This window comes from Toxorhynchites rutilus, chromosome 1, assembly GCF_029784135.1.
Source record: "Toxorhynchites rutilus septentrionalis strain SRP chromosome 1, ASM2978413v1, whole genome shotgun sequence".
NCBI classification, from domain to species: domain Eukaryota; kingdom Metazoa; phylum Arthropoda; class Insecta; order Diptera; family Culicidae; genus Toxorhynchites; species Toxorhynchites rutilus.
Window position 1 is genome coordinate 162,182,411 of NC_073744.1, and position 7,098 is coordinate 162,189,508.

Below are 7,098 nucleotides of genomic sequence, written 5' to 3' on the forward strand. Positions count from 1 at the left end.
GTGTTGAAACGTGTTTTTTCCCAACCAAACATCTAGAGTGAGAGTTTAGAATCCTGTCAAAGGTGAAATAAAGGAGATCGTATGTTTTTATGCTGCAAACCTGTCGCATAGTGTTTTTCTTTGTGTGAAAGCTTATTTCCAAGAGTGTTTCCGCTGTGGACTTTATGTTCAAGCGTCCATTGGCACGTTTCCCCCAGTGAAACGGTGCATCATCCGACCAGAGCCTCCGCTCTCCAACTATCGAAATAAACACACTTTACTTCGTAGGTAGGGTAATTATATTACAGTATAATAATTATTCAACAAACACTAAAATTTCGAAACAGTCCCATGTTTTCTTGAATAATTTAGGACAAAATGATAAATAATCTTAAGTATTTTTTATCATTTATTTGTATTTTCTATGTAAACTATCGATTGAATGCAAATAATGACGACACCATTTTTTCCGTTCACCAATACATATATACATGGCCTACTGCTCCACCTCTATATGTACCTCATTGAGATTATCCCCTTAGTTTTAATCAAGGCGCCTCTATATATACCAGGTGAAACAATCATATGAAATGCACTTTCAGCCATATTGGAATTGCTGTCGGTATTGTTTACAAACAGCATCCGAACGCTGGCGGCGGCTCTCTACAAGCTGCTACGATGCTTATTCGAACGATGCCTACTATGTTCGGATTTCGAGAATTCATGTGAAAAAGAAGGGATGATTTTGTAGAATTTCATTCTCATTTCCACTACTCTCGCATGTGGAAATGCAAAAATGGCGTATCCTAGCAATAACAAAACAAACAACCCCCGCTCCACAAACCGTAATCCCCTTCTTGATGAAGTGATGATGTTGCTTCACCTGTTATACATTGATATAAACACCTTGGTTTTACTATCAATTTATATTAGATTTTCTTTTGAATTATAACATAGTAGGCAAAAATCTAACAGCATTACTCATTATTGTTTGTTTTTCACGTTCGCTTAGCGTGAGCAGGTAGAATATAACCGTTTATTAATAGTTAAATTTCTCTCGTGTTTCATCCCTGATCATCATCGTTATCAGTCAACTGTTATTGCTTGGTAAGTGTTTCACAGTTTATCATAAAACATAATGAAGTATATTGTAATTTTTCTTCAAAAACAGGAAGTAGGTTATATCTATGGTATAACCGCAAGGGTGACGTAAGACTATCGTTGATTTAGAGATCATTTGTATGAAGTTGAATCTGAATTCATTCTGAATGAATGAATATTTGGAGAACTTCGAAAACGAGAGCGTTGCGTTGGAGGCACAAGGTTTTATGCATCCAATATTGGATACGGAAATATCCTACTGATGGGGAAGAATAATCTTCAGAAGCTATCTTGTTGATTGCGATTGATTGAAAAATCACAAAACCTAATGTATTTGGTCACAGTGTTACATGGATAGAAAACATTAAAATAAACTCTTTCATATGAATGTAATTTTAAATTCCCAGAGGAACTGGCAGATTATTTTCAGTAACGATTAGATATTTCCACATTTTCCTCGATACTGGAAGCCCACCAGTGGTTAATGCCAACTCGATAACCACCTGTTAATAGCACTTGATTGAAACATATTTGGTCACAGTGTTACATGGATAGAAAACATTCAAATAAACTCTTTCACATGAATATATTTTTAAATTCCTAGAGGAACTGGCAGATTATTTTCCGGATCTTTCTCGATCCAAACGGAAAGAATTCCGTGCGTGTATGTGTGTGTAGCGGCTGCTTCGAGATCTTCCCGGGGAACTGTTTGTAGCATCTCCTCCTGATGGATTCTCTTCTGGCCTAAGGTGCACAAACAGGCTCTTGGTGACACCGTTCATCCGCGCTTTCATGATAAATGAAGAGCTTCACCACAACAGCGACAACATGCTCCAATCGCTGTTCAATTAGAACTGAGTGGATTTCCGAACGGCGCTCGCTTATATACCGATTGGTGATTTCAATAGCCTATTTTGAAAGCAAATTTAAGACTATTGAAACAAGTTTTTGGATGAGAAAGTAACAAGTATAGAACGCGTAGACATTTTATCTTTCGAATGAAGTGTTTATCATACCATTTCGTTCAGTTGTTTAGGAGCTATTAACACTCAAAATCTCGGTCTCCGGCGTAACGCTTTCGTTTTCGAAACTTTGATTTTACACCCCGGTATAGAAATGAAAGACGTAGTCCTACGTCAAAAATTATAAAATAAAATGTCCGAAATTTGAATCGATTTTTTTTCCTACGATTCATATTTCGGACAGTTAAAATTGGTGATACTACAATGTGTGTTTTCGGGTTTATTATGGATGCGACGCGCAAATACCACAAAGCTGAAGACGCTTTTGATGCCATTCGAGCAGGATCGTCCATCCGTACGGCTGCATCCCAGTATGGTATTCTTTTCGACTGTTGGAAGGAGTCGCACCCAAAATCAGTCGGAAAACCAACAGTTTTGACGGAAACAGAAGAAGGAGAAATCGCTGCTTGGGTGGAATAAATGGCTGCAGCTGGGCTTCCCGTGTCCGAGGAAATCCTCAGAACCAGTGTTGGCCAATATACAAAGCGATTGGGCAAACATGACGTTTTCCCCCACGGGGTGCCAACAAAAGGGTGGATTGTAAGGTTTGTTCAGAGACATCCGACTATTTCCAAAGTCACCGCGAATCAAATTTCGAAGTAAAGGATCGTTACTGAAGCAAATGTGCGATCTTGGTTCGCAGAAGTCGAGGCATATCTGGCGTCAAAGGATCAATTGCAAGTTTTAACCGTTCCCAGTCGGGTGTTCAATATGGATGAGAGCGCATTCGAGATGGCTCCCAATCCCAAGAAAAAGCGTGTGTTCGCAGCTAAGATGATGAAAAACGTACATGCGATTCAAGCCATCTCAAACCGCGAATCGTATACCGTCATGATGGCTGGCTCTGCAGATGGTACACTGAATCCGTGTGCCTAAGGACTGGGGTGTTGGTCGACCGGGCAAGGGCTGGATGAATAGCGGATCATTCAACGAATACTTGGCTAACGTTTTTTATCCCTGGTTGGTAAAAACAAATATTGTGTTTCCTGTTATCGTTTTCGATGATGATCACCGGTCACATGCCACATATGAAACGGTACAATTCTGCAAAGAGAAGAACATTGTCATGATTTCATTTCCATCGAATGCAACTCGCTTCATCCAGCCCCTTGACGTGTCCTTTTTCAAGCCTATGAAAAGTTCATGGGACACTGTGCTTGTCAAATGGCGGTTCGACAACGGAGGTGCGGCAATAAGAAGACCGGACTTCGCTCCATTATTGAATCAAGCGATAAACGCAATGGAAAAGAAGGATGTCACCTTAAGGAATGGTTTCAAGAAGTGTGGCTCAGTTCCTTGGGACGCAAATGCAATCGATTATTCTTCACTGCCGAACCCATATGCAGTCTCGAAAGAAGCACGACAAAATATTCCAATACCTGTGCGCAATCAAGAAGCAGAGCCTGGTTTATCTAGCTCTATATTCCTTCGCGAGTTGAACCACCGACTGTCACCCGAACTTCTTACAGCTTTTGAACAACAGCGCCAAAACTTGATGTGGACTGGCGATCCTGAAGTAATTCAGCTTTTCCATTTATGGAGAACAGTATCTGATGAGGTAGAAGGACCACCGGATTTCATCGAAATCGATCCCTTTCTGATCGATCTTAATATCGACACGACTATTCTCCAAGGAGAACAATTTGCTTGTTCTTAGGAAAGTAAGTGTAACATTGTCATTATACTTTGCCTACTCTACAGTAGAATTGTATATTTTTTACAGCAGCAACACGAATGATATCAATTCTGGATATAATGGATCTGGTAAGACCCATATGCCAATTTTTTAAAACTTTTTAAATTAGTATTTTTTTACAACAGACCAACACTCGTACATATTGGGATCAAATCGTCCAGTAGGATTCGGTAAGATTCACATCACGCAACAATATATTTTAAAATATTATATAAATAATACACATGTTTTTCAACTACAGATCAGCCGATAGATATCAGAGAAGCTGAAGAATCAGTGGACAATGTGCAACTAGATGTACATCTAAGAGAAGCTGAACCCTCCTTATGTTGCCGTGTATCCTGGTAATTCGTTGACCTACGGTAAACGTAAGCCTCATGTTACTCCTGCAGTGGCCATAAACGAGTCCTGGGATATATGGTATAGAGAAGGTGAAGCTGCGAAGAAGCTGACGAAGCACCAAAAACTCGAGGAAAATTGAATTGAAACAGAAAGCAAAGGAAATACAAACATTAGCTAAATTGAGGAAGCAGGAAGAACGGATGAAGCAGAAAGAACAACTTGCAGAACAGAAAAAAGCAAAAAAAGCTTCAAGTTCACGAATTAAGAAAGCTTAATTGGTACAAAAGGATTATTTATTTATTTATCTATTTACCAAGACAACAGGTTATACACAGATGCCTTAATGCTCCATGACTACTACTACTACTTATAATATAACTAGAACTACAAAAGTACAACTATATGAATATATACTAGTAACATGTAACTATAAAACATCATGTTAATTAAGAACATTGAATACATTTTTTTTTGCGAGATGAACGAAACAGATGAAAATCAAAACAGGCTCTACAGCGGTTTAGGGGGGGGGGGACCCTGGTCTGGAAGGTCGAAATTTTTGCATTTTTGGGAAGTTTAGGAAGTGCATTTTTGGGAAGTTTATGCCCTCAGAAATTTTGTACTGAAACGATTTTTCGATATTAGATTTCGTTGGAATGTGACGGCTCGATTAATGGATTAGTTAATCGATTACTACTCGAACGGTTACTGCGCAACCAATAAGTCATGAACAGAGACGAGATTTATCAATCTAATAAGATTGCTTGGTAGTCATTGATTTTTTTAATCGTCATTGGTGTTATTGGTCAGCCATAGTCAGTATGCGAAGCAATTAGTCAGTATTCGGTGACTGATGAATACTGACTATTCGAATAATCGAATACCGACTGCAAAATTCGATTATTGATCGAACAATTATTGCGCAATCAATAGTGGGAGCGAACCAATAGTTTGCCTCGGTCAATTTATTTGAAATTCAGAGGAAAACAAAACCCGTACAGCTACTGCTGCGCGGTTTTTGTTGTCGATATGCGATTAAGGTAAATGATTTTGGTTTGTCCAGTCAAAAATATGATCATGGTTTGTCCACTTTCTTGAATGCTCTAATTCAGCACACGTTTGCCAAATCAGGTATTCGAATGTTTCAAAACATATAAATAAAATTGTCTTTTCCATGATTTACAGTGGTTTTATAGTATATTTTTACGGAATCACATGTTTTAAAGGATTATAAAATACACCATCTATTGGTGTCAATAAGCCCCTCATTCGAGCTAACTTTTAATCGATCACCAGATGATTATTTGGCACGTATTCAGACCTTTTCTGGATTATAACACTTACAAATATTGTAAACATCATATTTGCACACCATTTGTATCAGATTTACATAGCTAAACCATTAAATTAACGCATTTTGATGAACTCAATTCTGATCATGAGTTGTCCAATTCAATAATGTTGTTTTGTTCACATGATTTTTATGGCAACCACTTGGCGCGCTGCAGTTTGTTTATTGTGTCCTTCGCGTATAGTAGAAATTAAGTTTCTGTGTTGAAGCGAACACTTTTAAAATGCCCAAGAAAATGCTATATTCTGAAGAAAGCCTAAATTATGAAAGGATGAATATGACGACAGTAAACTCAAGCAATGATAAATGCAAATTTTACTTGAGAATTCAAATGTTTTCATTCAAAAATTGTGATTTCTAAAGCCGGACAAACCATGATCATTTTTTGGACAAACCATGATCAGAGGTGGATGTGACCATGATCATAATTCCTCTTTGGAGAAAATCGTTAAAAAACAAACAAAATTTGAATAATTTCAACGCCATATGGTAGTATTAGCAACTAGAGACTTGGGGTTTTTCAACAAACCCAAACTCGTATCGATTATATGTGTTTTTCATTAAGAAAACTCGATTTGCATTTACTAGTTGCGTAGAAACACCCCAAATTGGACAAGCCAAGATCATTTACCCTAATCGATAAATCGAAACGGGATCACTACCCAGCAAACATTAAATCGCATAACAAGCGTACCCAGCAAACATTAAGTCGTATGAATAGCTATAATTGGAGGCGATATACATACAACCAAGACACATTTGTATATGATATATGATGCAGATAACTTGCATATACACACAAAGGTGGAGGCGATATACGTATATGCCATATTTTGTACGCATATAAAGCCGTATATAAGGATATGCGATGCTTTTTGGACTGATATGCGATTTGATACGACAACGTTACCACTCAATCCATCGATGACATGGAAAATCGTGTTTTTGCATTTTATGCGATTTTAGATATATATGATCGATATTTTGATTCATATTTTATGCGATTGTGATTTGATACGAAATTATATGTAACTTATCATGTGCAAAGTTATACGATTTAATGTTTGCTGGGTATGCATAACATCATATGCCCTAAATTTTGGTTGGCATATAATGCGCCTAACTGGCATATGCATGCAAAAGTGGAGGCCATATACATACATGGCAAATGCTTACCGAAATTGTTTGGATGAATATGTAACTATGTAATAGCCGGTCATATAATAGCGATTATGTTGAAATTGAATTGCGATCTAATATGAATATATTCATGAATTCCCAGCAAACATTAAATCGTATAATTTTGCACGCGCCAAGTCTTACGAGAAATTCGAATAAATCATAATCGCATATAATGTCAATCAAAGTATGTATCGTGTATATTTGAAATCGCATAAAATGTAAAAACTCGATTTTATATACCATTATCAAATTAAGTCGCAATTCGGTATAATAAACATCAGTTTTATGATGTACATTGTCGTAAAATATATTTAATCCGCATCATATGCGTATATTACGCTGATGCAGTTTGTGTGTCGTATAAGCGTATAATTTAAATCGATTCAGTACTGTAGTAAATCCTGTTGCATGCTGAAGAAAATCAT

The 7,098-nt window shown here is 37.3% G+C and overlaps 1 long non-coding RNA gene across 1 annotated transcript; it reads left to right on the forward strand.

Moving 5' to 3' along the window:
- The first annotated feature begins 1,893 nt into the window (after positions 1 to 1,893).
- LOC129764709 (uncharacterized) lies at positions 1,894 to 4,605 on the forward strand. Its single transcript, XR_008741200.1, has 4 exons — positions 1,894 to 3,763; positions 3,826 to 3,866; positions 3,924 to 3,968; positions 4,040 to 4,605. It is a non-coding gene; the product is annotated as an uncharacterized LOC129764709 (long non-coding RNA).
- Positions 4,606 to 7,098: the final 2,493 nt, after the last annotated feature.